Source organism: Pseudorasbora parva, chromosome 20 (assembly GCF_024679245.1).
Source record: "Pseudorasbora parva isolate DD20220531a chromosome 20, ASM2467924v1, whole genome shotgun sequence".
In the NCBI taxonomy this organism is placed as follows: domain Eukaryota; kingdom Metazoa; phylum Chordata; class Actinopteri; order Cypriniformes; family Gobionidae; genus Pseudorasbora; species Pseudorasbora parva.
In genome coordinates, this window is record NC_090191.1 from 16,070,054 (window position 1) to 16,086,994 (window position 16,941).

Consider the following 16,941-nt stretch of genomic DNA (forward strand, 5'->3'; position numbering starts at 1 on the left):
GCTAGTGCTCCACCACTCACACTGGCCACAGCACATGCCTCGTTGGCGCAGTTAGGCAGCGCGTCAGTCTCATAATCTGAAAGTCGTGAGTTCGAGCCTCACACGGGGCAGAGTGGTGCTTTTTGGCACACAAGAGCGTTTAGGCAAAAGAGCGGGTTTCTTCATACCCTTTTGTGTGATTGTCCATTCCTTCATGAGCAATGCGATTGAAATCCAGTCATTTTGTAGGGCAGATGTTGAATAAATGCAGAAATAGTATTCCTCTCATATTCACCTAAACTGGGGCAGTGTCACTACAATTTTTTGTTCAGTCTGAACATAATTCTTTCATTCTCATGACGTTTCTTGTCAGTAGTGATGTAATGTTTCGCTTGACATGCCATGAATCTCATTCCATGACATTCCATCCCACAGCCCATAAACCCATGACATGTCATTCCAAGAGATTTCCAGGAATTCCTTGCCATGAAATTCTACTGCACCCCCAAAATTTCAGTCCATGACATCACAGTCAAACTCCAAGAATCCCATTGCATCCCTCCAAAGAAACCCCAAACAAAACATGAATACCCTTTCATAAACAAGTTCTCATTCCGGTAAACATCACAACATGGTATTCCATTGAATGCTATTCTATAAAACATGTCCAATTTCATGAAATGTCAGGACATGACATTCCCTGGAAACTGCATGAAAATTCCACAGAATCCCATACAAGGCACAAAAGTGTTACTTTAAAGTTCATGCGTTGCCGGTGGTCAGAGGTACCGTAGTGTTCCATTGGCTCTGACATGAACTGAATTGCAGTGCTTCGTCAATATTAGCGTGTTACTGGGTCAACTTGCCAGAGGGTTAAAGAGTCTACCTGGAGCCCGCAACCAAAGGTTAGGTCTGTCAGAAGTGGGATTCGAACCCACGCCTCCAGGGGAGACTGCGACCTGAACGCAGCGCCTTAGACCGCTCGGCCATCCTGACATGACAGCGCACGGTGAGCAGCGTGTTTGGAGCTGCACCGAATGGCAGATGATCCAGAAGCTAGTGCTCCACCACTCACACTAGCGACAGCACATGCCTCGTTGGCGCAGTTAGGCAGCGCGTCAGTCTCATAATCTGAAGGTCGTGAGTTCGAGCCTCACACGGGGCAGGGTTGTGCTTTTTAGCACACAAGAGCGTTTAGGCAAAAGAGCGGGTTTCTTCATACCCTTTTGTGTGATTGTCCATTCCTTCATGAGCAATGCGATTGAATTCCAGTCATTTTGTAGGGCAGATGTTGAATAAATGCAGTAATAGTATTCCTCTCATATTCACCTAAAATGGGGCAGTGTCACTACAATGTTTTGTTCAGTCTGAACATAATTCTTTCATTCTCAAGACGTTTCTTGTCAGTAGTGATGTAATGTTTCGCTTGACATGCCATGAATCTCATTCCATGACATTCCATCCCACAGCCCATAAACCCATGACATGTCATTCCAAGAGATTTCCAGGAATTCCTTGCCATGAAATTCTACTGCACCCCCAAAATTTCAGTCCATGACATCACAGTCAAACTCCAAGAATCCCATTGCATCCCTCCAAAGAAACCCCAAACAAAACATGAATACCCTTTCATAAACAAGTTCTCATTCCGGTAAACATCACAACATGTTATTCCATTGAATGCTATTCTATAAAACATGTCCAATTTCATGAAATGTCAGGACATGACATTCCCTGGAAACTGCATGAAAATTCCACAGAATCCCATACATGGCACAAAAGTGTTACTTTAAAGTTCATGCGATGCCGGTGGTCAGAGGTACCGTAGTGTTCCATTGGCTCTGACATGGACTGAATTGCAGTGCTTCGTCAATATTAGCGTGTTACTGGGTCAACTTGCCAGAGGGTTAAAGAGTCTACCTGGAGCCCGCAACCAAAGGTCAGGTCTGTCAGAAGTGGGATTCGAACCCACGCCTCCAGGGGAGACTGCGACCTGAACGCAGCGCCTTAGACTGCTCTGCCATCCTGACATGACAGTGCACGGTGAGCAGCGTGTTTGGAGCTGCACCGAATGGCAGATGATCCAGAAGCTAGTGCTCCACCACTCACACTGGCCACAGCACATGCCTCGTTGGCGCAGTTAGGCAGCGCGTCAGTCTCATAATCTGAAGGTTGTGAGTTCGAGCCTCACACGGGGCAGAGTGGTGCTTTTTGGCACACAAGAGCGTTTAGGCAAAAGAGCGGGTTTCTTCATACCCTTTTGTGTGATTGTCCATTCCTTCATGAGCAATGCGATTGAAATCCAGTCATTTTGTAGGGCAGATGTTGAATAAATGCAGTAATAGTATTCCTCTCATATTCACCTAAAATGGGGCAGTGTCACTACAATGTTTTGTTCAGTCTGAACATAATTCTTTCATTCTCATGACGTTTCTTGTCAGTAGTGATATAATGTTTCGCTTGACATGCCATGAATCTCATTCCATGACATTCCATCCCACAGCCCATAAACCCATGACATGTCATTCCAAGAGATTTCCAGGAATTCCTTGCCATGAAATTCTACTGCACCCCCAAAATTTCAGTCCATGACATCACAGTCAAACTCCAAGAATCCCATTGCATCCCTCCAAAGAAACCCCAAACAAAACATGAATACCCTTTCATAAACAAGTTCTCATTCCGGTAAACATCACAACATGGTATTCCATTGAATGCTATTCTATAAAACATGTCCAATTTCATGAAATGTCAGGACATGACATTCCCTGGAAACTGCATGGAAATTCCACAGAATCCCATACATGGCACAAAAGTGTTACTTTAAAGTTCATACGATGCCGGTGGTCAGAGGTACCGTAGTGTTCCATTGGCTCTGACATGAACTGAAATGCAGTGCTTCGTCAATATTAGTGTGTTACTGGGTCAACTTGCCAGAGGGTTAAAGACTCTACCTGGAGCCCGCAACCAAAGGTTAGGTCTGTCAGAAGTGGGATTCAAACCCACGCCTCCAGGGGAGACTGCGACCTGAACGCAGCGCCTTAGACCGCTCGGCCATCCTGACATGACAGCTCACGGTGAGCAGCGTGTTTGGAGCTGCACCGAATGGCAGATGATCCAGAAGCTAGTGCTCCACCACTCACACTGGCCACAGCACATGCCTCGTTGGCGCAGTTAGGCAGCGCGTCAGTCTCATAATCTGAAGGTCGTGAGTTCGAGCCTCACACGGGGCAGAGTGGTGCTTTTTGGCACACAAGAGCGTTTAGGCAAAAGTGCGGGTTTCTTCATACCCTTTTGTGTGATTGTCCATTCCTTCATGAGCAATGCGATTGAAATCCAGTCATTTTGTAGGGCAGATGTTGAATAAATGCAGAAATAGTATTCCTCTCATATTAACCTAAAATGGGGCAGTGTCACTACAATGTTTTGTTCAGTCTGAACATAATTCTTTCATTCTCAAGACGTTTCTTGTCAGTAGTGATGTAATGTTTCGCTTGACATGCCATGAATCTCATTCCATGACATTCCATCCCACAGCCCATAAACCCATGACATGTCATTCCAAGAGATTTCCAGGAATTCCTTGCAATGAAATTCTACTGCACCCCCAAAATTTCAGTCCATGACATCACAGTCAAACTCCAAGAATCCCATTGCATCCCTCCAAAGAAACCCCAAACAAAACATGAATACCCTTTCATAAACAAGTTCTCATTCCGGTAAACATCACAACATGGTATTCCATTGAATGCTATTCTATAAAACATGTCCAATTTCATGAAATGTCAGGACATGACATTCCCTGAAAACTGCATGGAAATTCCACAGAATCCCATACATGGCACAAAAGTGTTACTTTAAAGTTCATACGATGCCGGTGGTCAGAGGTACCGTAGTGTTCCATTGGCTCTGACATGAACTAAAATGCAGTGCTTCGTCAATATTAGTGTGTTACTGGGTCAACTTGCCAGAGGGTTAAAGACTCTACCTGGAGCCCGCAACCAAAGGTTAGGTCTGTCAGAAGTGGGATTCGAACACACTCCTCCAGGGGAGACTGCGACCTGAACGCAGCGCCTTAGACCGCTCGGCCATCCTGACAAGAAAGCTCACGGTGAGCAGCGTGTTTGGAGCTGCACCGAATGGCAGATGATCCAGAAGCTAGTGCTCCACCACTCACACTGGCCACAGCACATGCCTCGTTGGCGCAGTTAGGCAGCGCGTCAGTCTCATAATCTGAAGGTCGTTAGTTCGAGCCTCACACGGGGCAGAGTGGTGCTTTTTGGCACACAAGAGCGTTTAGGCAAAAGAGCGGGTTTCTTCATACCCTTTTGTGTGATTGTCCATTCCTTCATGAGCAATGCGATTGAAATCCAGTCATTTTGTAGGGCAGATGTTGAATAAATGCAGAAATAGTATTCCTCTCATATTCACCTAAACTGGGGCAGTGTCACTACAATGTTTTGTTCAGTCTGAACATAATTCTTTCATTCTCATGACGTTTCTTGTCAGTAGTGATGTAATGTTTCGCTTGACATGCCATGAATCTCATTCCATGACATTCCATCCCACAGCCCATAAACCCATGACATGTCATTCCAAGAGATTTCCAGGAATTCCTTGCCATGAAATTCTACTGCACCCCCAAAATTTCAGTCCATGACATCACAGTCAAACTCCAAGAATCCCATTGCATCCCTCCAAAGAAACCCCAAACAAAACATGAATACCCTTTCATAAACAAGTTCTCATTCCGGTAAACATCACAACATGTTATTCCATTGAATGCTATTCTATAAAACATGTCCAATTTCATGAAATGTCAGGACATGACATTCCCTGGAAACTGCATGAAAATTCCACAGAATCCCATACATGGCACAAAAGTGTTACTTTAAAGTTCATGCGATGCCGGTGGTCAGAGGTACCGTAGTGTTCCATTGGCTCTGACATGGACTGAATTGCAGTGCTTCGTCAATATTAGCGTGTTACTGGGTCAACTTGCCAGAGGGTTAAAGAGTCTACCTGGAGCCCACAACCAAAGGTCAGGTCTGTCAGAAGTGGGATTCGAACCCACGCCTCCAGGGGAGACTGCGACCTGAACGCAGCGCCTTAGACTGCTCTGCCATCCTGACATGACAGTGCACGGTGAGCAGCGTGTTTGGAGCTGCACCGAATGGCAGATGATCCAGAAGCTAGTGCTCCACCACTCACACTGGCCACAGCACATGCCTCGTTGGCGCAGTTAGGCAGCGCGTCAGTCTCATAATCTGAAGGTTGTGAGTTCGAGCCTCACACGGGGCAGAGTGGTGCTTTTTGGCACACAAGAGCGTTTAGGCAAAAGAGCGGGTTTCTTCATACCCTTTTGTGTGATTGTCCATTCCTTCATGAGCAATGCGATTGAAATCCAGTCATTTTGTAGGGCAGATGTTGAATAAATGCAGTAATAGTATTCCTCTCATATTCACCTAAAATGGGGCAGTGTCACTACAATGTTTTGTTCAGTCTGAACATAATTCTTTCATTCTCATGACGTTTCTTGTCAGTAGTGATATAATGTTTCGCTTGACATGCCATGAATCTCATTCCATGACATTCCATCCCACAGCCCATAAACCCATGACATGTCATTCCAAGAGATTTCCAGGAATTCCTTGCCATGAAATTCTACTGCACCCCCAAAATTTCAGTCCATGACATCACAGTCAAACTCCAAGAATCCCATTGCATCCCTCCAAAGAAACCCCAAACAAAACATGAATACCCTTTCATAAACAAGTTCTCATTCCGGTAAACATCACAACATGGTATTCCATTGAATGCTATTCTATAAAACATGTCCAATTTCATGAAATGTCAGGACATGACATTCCCTGGAAACTGCATGGAAATTCCACAGAATCCCATACATGGCACAAAAGTGTTACTTTAAAGTTCATACGATGCCGGTGGTCAGAGGTACCGTAGTGTTCCATTGGCTCTGACATGAACTGAAATGCAGTGCTTCGTCAATATTAGTGTGTTACTGGGTCAACTTGCCAGAGGGTTAAAGACTCTACCTGGAGCCCGCAACCAAAGGTTAGGTCTGTCAGAAGTGGGATTCAAACCCACGCCTCCAGGGGAGACTGCGACCTGAACGCAGCGCCTTAGACCGCTCGGCCATCCTGACATGACAGCTCACGGTGAGCAGCGTGTTTGGAGATGCACCGAATGGCAGATGATCCAGAAGCTAGTGCTCCACCACTCACACTGGCCACAGCACATGCCTCGTTGGCGCAGTTAGGCAGCGCGTCAGTCTCATAATCTGAAGGTCGTGAGTTCGAGCCTCACACGGGGCAGAGTGGTGCTTTTTGGCACACAAGAGCGTTTAGGCAAAAGTGCGGGTTTCTTCATACCCTTTTGTGTGATTGTCCATTCCTTCATGAGCAATGCGATTGAAATCCAGTCATTTTGTAGGGCAGATGTTGAATAAATGCAGAAATAGTATTCCTCTCATATTAACCTAAACTGGGGCAGTGTCACTACAATGTTTTGTTCAGTCTGAACATAATTCTTTCATTCTCATGACGTTTCTTGTCAGTAGTGATGTAATGTTTCGCTTGACATGCCATGAATCTCATTCCATGACATTCCATCCCACAGCCCATAAACCCATGACATGTCATTCCAAGAGATTTCCAGGAATTCCTTGCCATGAAATTCTACTGCACCCCCAAAATTTCAGTCCATGACATCACAGTCAAACTCCAAGAATCCCATTGCATCCCTCCAAAGAAACCCCAAACAAAACATGAATACCCTTTCATAAACAAGTTCTCATTCCGGTAAACATCACAACATGTTATTCCATTGAATGCTATTCTATAAAACATGTCCAATTTCATGAAATGTCAGGACATGACATTCCCTGGAAACTGCATGAAAATTCCACAGAATCCCATACATGGCACAAAAGTGTTACTTTAAAGTTCATGCGATGCCGGTGGTCAGAGGTACCGTAGTGTTCCATTGGCTCTGACATGAACTGAATTGCAGTGCTTCGTCAATATTAGCGTGTTACTGGGTCAACTTGCCAGAGGGTTAAAGAGTCTACCTGGAGCCCGCAACCAAAGGGTAGGTCTGTCAGAAGTGGGATTCGAACCCACGCCTCCAGGGGAGACTGCGACCTGAACGCAGCGCCTTAGACCGCTCGGCCATCCTGACATGACAGCGCACGGTGAGCAGCGTGTTTGGAGCTGCACCGAATGGCAGATGATCCAGAAGCTAGTGCTCCACCACTCACACTGGCGACAGCACATGCCTCGTTGGCGCAGTTAGGCAGCGCGTCAGTCTCATAATCTGAAGGTCGTGAGTTCGAGCCTCACATGGGGCAGGGTTGTGCTTTTTAGCACACAAGAGCGTTTAGGCAAAAGAGCGGGTTTCTTCATACCCTTTTGTGTGATTGTCCATTCCTTCATGAGCAATGCGATTGAATTCCAGTCATTTTGTAGGGCAGATGTTGAATAAATGCAGTAATAGTATTCCTCTCATATTCACCTAAAATGGGGCAGTGTCACTACAATGTTTTGTTCAGTCTGAACATAATTCTTTCATTCTCAAGACGTTTCTTGTCAGTAGTGATGTAATGTTTCGCTTGACATGCCATGAATCTCATTCCATGACATTCCATCCCACAGCCCATAAACCCATGACATGTCATTCCAAGAGATTTCCAGGAATTCCTTGCAATGAAATTCTACTGCACCCCCAAAATTTCAGTCCATGACATCACAGTCAAACTCCAAGAATCCCATTGCATCCCTCCAAAGAAACCCCAAACAAAACATGAATACCCTTTCATAAACAAGTTCTCATTCCGGTAAACATCACAACATGGTATTCCATTGAATGCTATTCTATAAAACATGTCCAATTTCATGAAATGTCAGGACATGACATTCCCTGAAAACTGCATGGAAATTCCACAGAATCCCATACATGGCACAAAAGTGTTACTTTAAAGTTCATACGATGCCGGTGGTCAGAGGTACCGTAGTGTTCCATTGGCTCTGACATGAACTAAAATGCAGTGCTTCGTCAATATTAGTGTGTTACTGGGTCAACTTGCCAGAGGGTTAAAGACTCTACCTGGAGCCCGCAACCAAAGGTTAGGTCTGTCAGAAGTGGGATTCGAACCCACTCCTCCAGGGGAGACTGCGACCTGAACGCAGCGCCTTAGACCGCTCGGCCATCCTGACAAGAAAGCTCACGGTGAGCAGCGTGTTTGGAGCTGCACCGAATGGCAGATGATCCAGAAGCTAGTGCTCCACCACTCACACTGGCCACAGCACATGCCTCGTTGGCGCAGTTAGGCAGCGCGTCAGTCTCATAATCTGAAGGTCGTGAGTTCGAGCCTCACACGGGGCAGAGTGGTGCTTTTTGGCACACAAGAGCGTTTAGGCAAAAGAGCGGGTTTCTTCATACCCTTTTGTGTGATTGTCCATTCCTTCATGAGCAATGCGATTGAAATCCAGTCATTTTGTAGGGCAGATGTTGAATAAATGCAGAAATAGTATTCCTCTCATATTCACCTAAACTGGGGCAGTGTCACTACAATGTTTTGTTCAGTCTGAACATAATTCTTTCATTCTCATGACGTTTCTTGTCAGTAGTGATGTAATGTTTCGCTTGACATGCCATGAATCTCATTCCATGACATTCCATCCCACAGCCCATAAACCCATGACATGTCATTCCAAGAGATTTCCAGGAATTCCTTGCCATGAAATTCTACTGCACCCCCAAAATTTCAGTCCATGACATCACAGTCAAACTCCAAGAATCCCATTGCATCCCTCCAAAGAAACCCCAAACAAAACATGAATACCCTTTCATAAACAAGTTCTCATTCCGGTAAACATCACAACATGTTATTCCATTGAATGCTATTCTATAAAACATGTCCAATTTCATGAAATGTCAGGACATGACATTCCCTGGAAACTGCATGAAAATTCCACAGAATCCCATACATGGCACAAAAGTGTTACTTTAAAGTTCATGCGATGCCGGTGGTCAGAGGTACCGTAGTGTTCCATTGGCTCTGACATGGACTGAATTGCAGTGCTTCGTCAATATTAGCGTGTTACTGGGTCAACTTGCCAGAGGGTTAAAGAGTCTACCTGGAGCCCGCAACCAAAGGTCAGGTCTGTCAGAAGTGGGATTCGAACCCACGCCTCCAGGGGAGACTGCGACCTGAACGCAGCGCCTTAGACTGCTCTGCCATCCTGACATGACAGTGCACGGTGAGCAGCGTGTTTGGAGCTGCACCGAATGGCAGATGATCCAGAAGCTAGTGCTCCACCACTCACACTGGCCACAGCACATGCCTCGTTGGCGCAGTTAGGCAGCGCGTCAGTCTCATAATCTGAAGGTTGTGAGTTCGAGCCTCACACGGGGCAGAGTGGTGCTTTTTGGCACACAAGAGCGTTTAGGCAAAAGAGCGGGTTTCTTCATACCCTTTTGTGTGATTGTCCATTCCTTCATGAGCAATGCGATTGAAATCCAGTCATTTTGTAGGGCAGATGTTGAATAAATGCAGTAATAGTATTCCTCTCATATTCACCTAAAATGGGGCAGTGTCACTACAATGTTTTGTTCAGTCTGAACATAATTCTTTCATTCTCATGACGTTTCTTGTCAGTAGTGATATAATGTTTCGCTTGACATGCCATGAATCTCATTCCATGACATTCCATCCCACAGCCCATAAACCCATGACATGTCATTCCAAGAGATTTCCAGGAATTCCTTGCCATGAAATTCTACTGCACCCCCAAAATTTCAGTCCATGACATCACAGTCAAACTCCAAGAATCCCATTGCATCCCTCCAAAGAAACCCCAAACAAAACATGAATACCCTTTCATAAACAAGTTCTCATTCCGGTAAACATCACAACATGGTATTCCATTGAATGCTATTCTATAAAACATGTCCAATTTCATGAAATGTCAGGACATGACATTCCCTGGAAACTGCATGGAAATTCCACAGAATCCCATACATGGCACAAAAGTGTTACTTTAAAGTTCATACGATGCCGGTGGTCAGAGGTACCGTAGTGTTCCATTGGCTCTGACATGAACTGAAATGCAGTGCTTCGTCAATATTAGTGTGTTACTGGGTCAACTTGCCAGAGGGTTAAAGACTCTACCTGGAGCCCGCAACCAAAGGTTAGGTCTGTCAGAAGTGGGATTCAAACCCACGCCTCCAGGGGAGACTGCGACCTGAACGCAGCGCCTTAGACCGCTCGGCCATCCTGACATGACAGCTCACGGTGAGCAGCGTGTTTGGAGCTGCACCGAATGGCAGATGATCCAGAAGCTAGTGCTCCACCACTCACACTGGCCACAGCACATGCCTCGTTGGCGCAGTTAGGCAGCGCGTCAGTCTCATAATCTGAAGGTCGTGAGTTCGAGCCTCACACGGGGCAGAGTGGTGCTTTTTGGCACACAAGAGCGTTTAGGCAAAAGTGCGGGTTTCTTCATACCCTTTTGTGTGATTGTCCATTCCTTCATGAGCAATGCGATTGAAATCCAGTCATTTTGTAGGGCAGATGTTGAATAAATGCAGAAATAGTATTCCTCTCATATTAACCTAAACTGGGGCAGTGTCACTACAATGTTTTGTTCAGTCTGAACATAATTCTTTCATTCTCATGACGTTTCTTGTCAGTAGTGATGTAATGTTTCGCTTGACATGCCATGAATCTCATTCCATGACATTCCATCCCACAGCCCATAAACCCATGACATGTCATTCCAAGAGATTTCCAGGAATTCCTTGCCATGAAATTCTACTGCACCCCCAAAATTTCAGTCCATGACATCACAGTCAAACTCCAAGAATCCCATTGCATCCCTCCAAAGAAACCCCAAACAAAACATGAATACCCTTTCATAAACAAGTTCTCATTCCGGTAAACATCACAACATGTTATTCCATTGAATGCTATTCTATAAAACATGTCCAATTTCATGAAATGTCAGGACATGACATTCCCTGGAAACTGCATGAAAATTCCACAGAATCCCATACATGGCACAAAAGTGTTACTTTAAAGTTCATGCGATGCCGGTGGTCAGAGGTACCGTAGTGTTCCATTGGCTCTGACATGAACTGAATTGCAGTGCTTCGTCAATATTAGCGTGTTACTGGGTCAACTTGCCAGAGGGTTAAAGACTCTACCTGGAGCCCGCAACCAAAGGTTAGGTCTGTCAGAAGTGGGATTCGAACCCACTCCTCCAGGGGAGACTGCGACCTGAACGCAGCGCCTTAGACCGCTCGGCCATCCTGACAAGAAAGCTCACGGTGAGCAGCGTGTTTGGAGCTGCACCGAATGGCAGATGATCCAGAAGCTAGTGCTCCACCACTCACACTGGCCACAGCACATGCCTCGTTGGCGCAGTTAGGCAGCGCGTCAGTCTCATAATCTGAAGGTCGTGAGTTCGAGCCTCACACGGGGCAGAGTGGTGCTTTTTGGCACACAAGAGCGTTTAGGCAAAAGAGCGGGTTTCTTCATACCCTTTTGTGTGATTGTCCATTCCTTCATGAGCAATGCGATTGAAATCCAGTCATTTTGTAGGGCAGATGTTGAATAAATGCAGAAATAGTATTCCTCTCATATTCACCTAAACTGGGGCAGTGTCACTACAATGTTTTGTTCAGTCTGAACATAATTCTTTCATTCTCATGACGTTTCTTGTCAGTAGTGATGTAATGTTTCGCTTGACATGCCATGAATCTCATTCCATGACATTCCATCCCACAGCCCATAAACCCATGACATGTCATTCCAAGAGATTTCCAGGAATTCCTTGCCATGAAATTCTACTGCACCCCCAAAATTTCAGTCCATGACATCACAGTCAAACTCCAAGAATCCCATTGCATCCCTCCAAAGAAACCCCAAACAAAACATGAATACCCTTTCATAAACAAGTTCTCATTCCGGTAAACATCACAACATGTTATTCCATTGAATGCTATTCTATAAAACATGTCCAATTTCATGAAATGTCAGGACATGACATTCCCTGGAAACTGCATGAAAATTCCACAGAATCCCATACATGGCACAAAAGTGTTACTTTAAAGTTCATGCGATGCCGGTGGTCAGAGGTACCGTAGTGTTCCATTGGCTCTGACATGGACTGAATTGCAGTGCTTCGTCAATATTAGCGTGTTACTGGGTCAACTTGCCAGAGGGTTAAAGAGTCTACCTGGAGCCCGCAACCAAAGGTCAGGTCTGTCAGAAGTGGGATTCGAACCCACGCCTCCAGGGGAGACTGCGACCTGAACGCAGCGCCTTAGACTGCTCTGCCATCCTGACATGACAGTGCACGGTGAGCAGCGTGTTTGGAGCTGCACCGAATGGCAGATGATCCAGAAGCTAGTGCTCCACCACTCACACTGGCCACAGCACATGCCTCGTTGGCGCAGTTAGGCAGCGCGTCAGTCTCATAATCTGAAGGTTGTGAGTTCGAGCCTCACACGGGGCAGAGTGGTGCTTTTTGGCACACAAGAGCGTTTAGGCAAAAGAGCGGGTTTCTTCATACCCTTTTGTGTGATTGTCCATTCCTTCATGAGCAATGCGATTGAAATCCAGTCATTTTGTAGGGCAGATGTTGAATAAATGCAGTAATAGTATTCCTCTCATATTCACCTAAAATGGGGCAGTGTCACTACAATGTTTTGTTCAGTCTGAACATAATTCTTTCATTCTCATGACGTTTCTTGTCAGTAGTGATATAATGTTTCGCTTGACATGCCATGAATCTCATTCCATGACATTCCATCCCACAGCCCATAAACCCATGACATGTCATTCCAAGAGATTTCCAGGAATTCCTTGCCATGAAATTCTACTGCACCCCCAAAATTTCAGTCCATGACATCACAGTCAAACTCCAAGAATCCCATTGCATCCCTCCAAAGAAACCCCAAACAAAACATGAATACCCTTTCATAAACAAGTTCTCATTCCGGTAAACATCACAACATGGTATTCCATTGAATGCTATTCTATAAAACATGTCCAATTTCATGAAATGTCAGGACATGACATTCCCTGGAAACTGCATGGAAATTCCACAGAATCCCATACATGGCACAAAAGTGTTACTTTAAAGTTCATACGATGCCGGTGGTCAGAGGTACCGTAGTGTTCCATTGGCTCTGACATGAACTGAAATGCAGTGCTTCGTCAATATTAGTGTGTTACTGGGTCAACTTGCCAGAGGGTTAAAGACTCTACCTGGAGCCCGCAACCAAAGGTTAGGTCTGTCAGAAGTGGGATTCAAACCCACGCCTCCAGGGGAGACTGCGACCTGAACGCAGCGCCTTAGACCGCTCGGCCATCCTGACATGACAGCTCACGGTGAGCAGCGTGTTTGGAGCTGCACCGAATGGCAGATGATCCAGAAGCTAGTGCTCCACCACTCACACTGGCCACAGCACATGCCTCGTTGGCGCAGTTAGGCAGCGCGTCAGTCTCATAATCTGAAGGTCGTGAGTTCGAGCCTCACACGGGGCAGAGTGGTGCTTTTTGGCACACAAGAGCGTTTAGGCAAAAGTGCGGGTTTCTTCATACCCTTTTGTGTGATTGTCCATTCCTTCATGAGCAATGCGATTGAAATCCAGTCATTTTGTAGGGCAGATGTTGAATAAATGCAGAAATAGTATTCCTCTCATATTAACCTAAACTGGGGCAGTGTCACTACAATGTTTTGTTCAGTCTGAACATAATTCTTTCATTCTCATGACGTTTCTTGTCAGTAGTGATGTAATGTTTCGCTTGACATGCCATGAATCTCATTCCATGACATTCCATCCCACAGCCCATAAACCCATGACATGTCATTCCAAGAGATTTCCAGGAATTCCTTGCCATGAAATTCTACTGCACCCCCAAAATTTCAGTCCATGACATCACAGTCAAACTCCAAGAATCCCATTGCATCCCTCCAAAGAAACCCCAAACAAAACATGAATACCCTTTCATAAACAAGTTCTCATTCCGGTAAACATCACAACATGTTATTCCATTGAATGCTATTCTATAAAACATGTCCAATTTCATGAAATGTCAGGACATGACATTCCCTGGAAACTGCATGAAAATTCCACAGAATCCCATACATGGCACAAAAGTGTTACTTTAAAGTTCATGCGATGCCGGTGGTCAGAGGTACCGTAGTGTTCCATTGGCTCTGACATGAACTGAATTGCAGTGCTTCGTCAATATTAGCGTGTTACTGGGTCAACTTGCCAGAGGGTTAAAGAGTCTACCTGGAGCCCGCAACCAAAGGTTAGGTCTGTCAGAAGTGGGATTCGAACCCACGCCTCCAGGGGAGACTGCGACCTGAACGCAGCGCCTTAGAGCGCTCCGCCATCCTGACATGACAGCACACGGTGAGCAGCGTGTTTGGAGCTGCACCGAATGGCAGATGATCCAGAAGCTAGTGCTCCACCACTCACACTGGCCACAGCACATGCCTCGTTGGCGCAGTTAGGCAGCGCGTCAGTCTCATAATCTGAAGGTCGTGAGTTTGAGCCTCACACGGGGCAGAGTGGTGCTTTTTGGCACACAAGAGCGTTTAGGCAAAAGTGCGGGTTTCTTCATACCCTTTTGTGTGATTGTCCATTCCTTCATGAGCAATGCGATTGAAATCCAGTCATTTTGTAGGGCAGATGTTGAATAAATGCAGAAATAGTATTCCTCTCATATTCACCTAAACTGGGGCAGTGTCACTACAATGTTTTGTTCAGTCTGAACATAATTCTTTCATTCTCATGATGTTTCTTGTCAGTAGTGATGTAATGTTTCGCTTGACATTTCATGAATCTCATTCCATGACATTCCATCCCACAGCCCATAAACCCATGACATGTCATTCCAAGAGATTTCCAGGAATTCCTTGCCATGAAATTCTACTGCACCCCCAAAATTTCAGTCCATGACATCACAGTCAAACTCCAAGAATCCCATTGCATCCCTCCAAAGAAACCCCAAACAAAACATGAATACCCTTTCATAAACAAGTTCTCATTCCGGTAAACATCGCAACATGGTATTCCATTGAATGCTATTCTATAAAACATGTCCAATTTCATGAAATGTCAGGACATGACATTCCCTGGAAACTGCATGGAAATTCCACAGAATCCCATACATGGCACAAAAGTGTTACTTTAAAGTTCATACGATGCCGGTGGTCAGAGGTACCGTAGTGTTCCATTGGCTCTGACATGAACTAAAATGCAGTGCTTCGTCAATATTAGTGTGTTACTGGGTCAACTTGCCAGATGGTTAAAGACTCTACCTGGAGCCCGCAACCAAAGGTTAGGTCTGTCAGAAGTGGGATTCGAACCTACGCCTCCAGGGGAGACTGCGACCTGAACGCAGCGCCTTAGACCGCTCGGCCATCCTGACATGACAGCTCACGGTGAGCAGCGTGTTTGGAGCTGCACCGAATGGCAGCTGATCCAGAAGCTAGTGCTCCACCACTCACACTGGCCACAGCACATGCCTCGTTGGCGCAGTTAGGCAGCGCGTCAGTCTCATAATCTGAAGGTCGTGAGTTCGAGCCTCACACGGGGCAGAGTGGTGCTTTTTGGCACACAAGAGCGTTTAGGCAAAAGAGCGGGTTTCTTCATACCCTTTTGTGTGATTGTCCATTCCTTCATGAGCAATGCGATTGAAATCCAGTCATTTTGTAGGGCAGATGTTGAATAAATGCAGAAATAGTATTCCTCTCATATTCACCTAAACTGGGGCAGTGTCACTACAATTTTTTGTTCAGTCTGAACATAATTCTTTCATTCTCATGACGTTTCTTGTCAGTAGTGATGTAATGTTTCGCTTGACATGCCATGAATCTCATTCCATGACATTCCATCCCACAGCCCATAAACCCATGACATGTCATTCCAAGAGATTTCCAGGAATTCCTTGCCATGAAATTCTACTGCACCCCCAAAATTTCAGTCCATGACATCACAGTCAAACTCCAAGAATCCCATTGCATCCCTCCAAAGAAACCCCAAACAAAACATGAATACCCTTTCATAAACAAGTTCTCATTCCGGTAAACATCACAACATGGTATTCCATTGAATGCTATTCTATAAAACATGTCCAATTTCATGAAATGTCAGGACATGACATTCCCTGGAAACTGCATGAAAATTCCACAGAATCCCATACATGGCACAAAAGTGTTACTTTAAAGTTCATGCGATGCCGGTGGTCAGAGGTACCGTAGTGTTCCATTGGCTCTGACATGAACTGAATTGCAGTGCTTCGTCAATATTAGCGTGTTACTGGGTCAACTTGCCAGAGGGTTAAAGAGTCTACCTGGAGCCCGCAACCAAAGGGTAGGTCTGTCAGAAGTGGGATTCGAACCCACGCCTCCAGGGGAGACTGCGACCTGAACGCAGCGCCTTAGACCGCTCGGCCATCCTGACATGACAGCGCACGGTGAGCAGCGTGTTTGGAGCTGCACCGAATGGCAGATAATCCAGAAGCTAGTGCTCCACCACTCACACTGGCGACAGCACATGCCTCGTTGGCGCAGTTAGGCAGCGCGTCAGTCTCATAATCTGAAGGTCGTGAGTTCGAGCCTCACATGGGGCAGGGTTGTACTTTTTAGCACACAAGAGCGTTTAGGCAAAAGAGCGGGTTTCTTCATACCCTTTTGTGTGATTGTCCATTCCTTCATGAGCAATGCGATTGAATTCCAGTCATTTTGTAGGGCAGATGTTGAATAAATGCAGTAATAGTATTCCTCTCATATTCACCTAAAATGGGGCAGTGTCACTACAATGTTTTGTTCAGTCTGAACATAATTCTTTCATTCTCAAGACGTTTCTTGTCAGTAGTGATGTAATGTTTCGCTTGACATGCCATGAATCTCATTCCAT

General features: G+C 45.5%; 26 non-coding genes across 26 annotated transcripts; 16 read left to right on the forward strand and 10 right to left on the reverse strand.

Moving 5' to 3' along the window:
* Nucleotides 1-36: 36 nt before the first annotated feature.
* Nucleotides 37-110, forward strand: trnam-cau (transfer RNA methionine (anticodon CAU)). The gene has a single exon. It is a non-coding gene; the product is annotated as a tRNA-Met (tRNA).
* A 782-nt stretch (nucleotides 111-892) lies between these two features.
* trnal-cag (transfer RNA leucine (anticodon CAG)) lies at nucleotides 893-975 on the reverse strand. The gene has a single exon. It is a non-coding gene; the product is annotated as a tRNA-Leu (tRNA).
* Nucleotides 976-1,070: 95 nt separating this feature from the next.
* On the forward strand, nucleotides 1,071-1,144 carry trnam-cau (transfer RNA methionine (anticodon CAU)). Its single transcript has one exon. It is a non-coding gene; the product is annotated as a tRNA-Met (tRNA).
* Nucleotides 1,145-2,104: 960 nt separating this feature from the next.
* trnam-cau (transfer RNA methionine (anticodon CAU)) lies at nucleotides 2,105-2,178 on the forward strand. The gene has a single exon. It is a non-coding gene; the product is annotated as a tRNA-Met (tRNA).
* A 782-nt stretch (nucleotides 2,179-2,960) lies between these two features.
* trnal-cag (transfer RNA leucine (anticodon CAG)) lies at nucleotides 2,961-3,043 on the reverse strand. The gene has a single exon. It is a non-coding gene; the product is annotated as a tRNA-Leu (tRNA).
* A 95-nt stretch (nucleotides 3,044-3,138) lies between these two features.
* Nucleotides 3,139-3,212, forward strand: trnam-cau (transfer RNA methionine (anticodon CAU)). Its single transcript has one exon. It is a non-coding gene; the product is annotated as a tRNA-Met (tRNA).
* Nucleotides 3,213-5,206: 1,994 nt separating this feature from the next.
* On the forward strand, nucleotides 5,207-5,280 carry trnam-cau (transfer RNA methionine (anticodon CAU)). Its single transcript has one exon. It is a non-coding gene; the product is annotated as a tRNA-Met (tRNA).
* A 782-nt stretch (nucleotides 5,281-6,062) lies between these two features.
* On the reverse strand, nucleotides 6,063-6,145 carry trnal-cag (transfer RNA leucine (anticodon CAG)). The gene has a single exon. It is a non-coding gene; the product is annotated as a tRNA-Leu (tRNA).
* Nucleotides 6,146-6,240: 95 nt separating this feature from the next.
* Nucleotides 6,241-6,314, forward strand: trnam-cau (transfer RNA methionine (anticodon CAU)). Its single transcript has one exon. It is a non-coding gene; the product is annotated as a tRNA-Met (tRNA).
* Nucleotides 6,315-7,096: 782 nt separating this feature from the next.
* On the reverse strand, nucleotides 7,097-7,179 carry trnal-cag (transfer RNA leucine (anticodon CAG)). Its single transcript has one exon. It is a non-coding gene; the product is annotated as a tRNA-Leu (tRNA).
* Nucleotides 7,180-7,274: 95 nt separating this feature from the next.
* trnam-cau (transfer RNA methionine (anticodon CAU)) lies at nucleotides 7,275-7,348 on the forward strand. The gene has a single exon. It is a non-coding gene; the product is annotated as a tRNA-Met (tRNA).
* Nucleotides 7,349-8,130: 782 nt separating this feature from the next.
* On the reverse strand, nucleotides 8,131-8,213 carry trnal-cag (transfer RNA leucine (anticodon CAG)). Its single transcript has one exon. It is a non-coding gene; the product is annotated as a tRNA-Leu (tRNA).
* A 95-nt stretch (nucleotides 8,214-8,308) lies between these two features.
* trnam-cau (transfer RNA methionine (anticodon CAU)) lies at nucleotides 8,309-8,382 on the forward strand. The gene has a single exon. It is a non-coding gene; the product is annotated as a tRNA-Met (tRNA).
* Nucleotides 8,383-9,342: 960 nt separating this feature from the next.
* trnam-cau (transfer RNA methionine (anticodon CAU)) lies at nucleotides 9,343-9,416 on the forward strand. The gene has a single exon. It is a non-coding gene; the product is annotated as a tRNA-Met (tRNA).
* Nucleotides 9,417-10,198: 782 nt separating this feature from the next.
* trnal-cag (transfer RNA leucine (anticodon CAG)) lies at nucleotides 10,199-10,281 on the reverse strand. Its single transcript has one exon. It is a non-coding gene; the product is annotated as a tRNA-Leu (tRNA).
* A 95-nt stretch (nucleotides 10,282-10,376) lies between these two features.
* On the forward strand, nucleotides 10,377-10,450 carry trnam-cau (transfer RNA methionine (anticodon CAU)). The gene has a single exon. It is a non-coding gene; the product is annotated as a tRNA-Met (tRNA).
* A 782-nt stretch (nucleotides 10,451-11,232) lies between these two features.
* Nucleotides 11,233-11,315, reverse strand: trnal-cag (transfer RNA leucine (anticodon CAG)). The gene has a single exon. It is a non-coding gene; the product is annotated as a tRNA-Leu (tRNA).
* Nucleotides 11,316-11,410: 95 nt separating this feature from the next.
* On the forward strand, nucleotides 11,411-11,484 carry trnam-cau (transfer RNA methionine (anticodon CAU)). Its single transcript has one exon. It is a non-coding gene; the product is annotated as a tRNA-Met (tRNA).
* Nucleotides 11,485-12,444: 960 nt separating this feature from the next.
* Nucleotides 12,445-12,518, forward strand: trnam-cau (transfer RNA methionine (anticodon CAU)). The gene has a single exon. It is a non-coding gene; the product is annotated as a tRNA-Met (tRNA).
* A 782-nt stretch (nucleotides 12,519-13,300) lies between these two features.
* trnal-cag (transfer RNA leucine (anticodon CAG)) lies at nucleotides 13,301-13,383 on the reverse strand. Its single transcript has one exon. It is a non-coding gene; the product is annotated as a tRNA-Leu (tRNA).
* Nucleotides 13,384-13,478: 95 nt separating this feature from the next.
* On the forward strand, nucleotides 13,479-13,552 carry trnam-cau (transfer RNA methionine (anticodon CAU)). Its single transcript has one exon. It is a non-coding gene; the product is annotated as a tRNA-Met (tRNA).
* Nucleotides 13,553-14,512: 960 nt separating this feature from the next.
* trnam-cau (transfer RNA methionine (anticodon CAU)) lies at nucleotides 14,513-14,586 on the forward strand. Its single transcript has one exon. It is a non-coding gene; the product is annotated as a tRNA-Met (tRNA).
* A 782-nt stretch (nucleotides 14,587-15,368) lies between these two features.
* On the reverse strand, nucleotides 15,369-15,451 carry trnal-cag (transfer RNA leucine (anticodon CAG)). Its single transcript has one exon. It is a non-coding gene; the product is annotated as a tRNA-Leu (tRNA).
* A 95-nt stretch (nucleotides 15,452-15,546) lies between these two features.
* trnam-cau (transfer RNA methionine (anticodon CAU)) lies at nucleotides 15,547-15,620 on the forward strand. The gene has a single exon. It is a non-coding gene; the product is annotated as a tRNA-Met (tRNA).
* Nucleotides 15,621-16,402: 782 nt separating this feature from the next.
* Nucleotides 16,403-16,485, reverse strand: trnal-cag (transfer RNA leucine (anticodon CAG)). Its single transcript has one exon. It is a non-coding gene; the product is annotated as a tRNA-Leu (tRNA).
* A 95-nt stretch (nucleotides 16,486-16,580) lies between these two features.
* Nucleotides 16,581-16,654, forward strand: trnam-cau (transfer RNA methionine (anticodon CAU)). The gene has a single exon. It is a non-coding gene; the product is annotated as a tRNA-Met (tRNA).
* The last annotated feature ends 287 nt before the right edge of the window (nucleotides 16,655-16,941 follow it).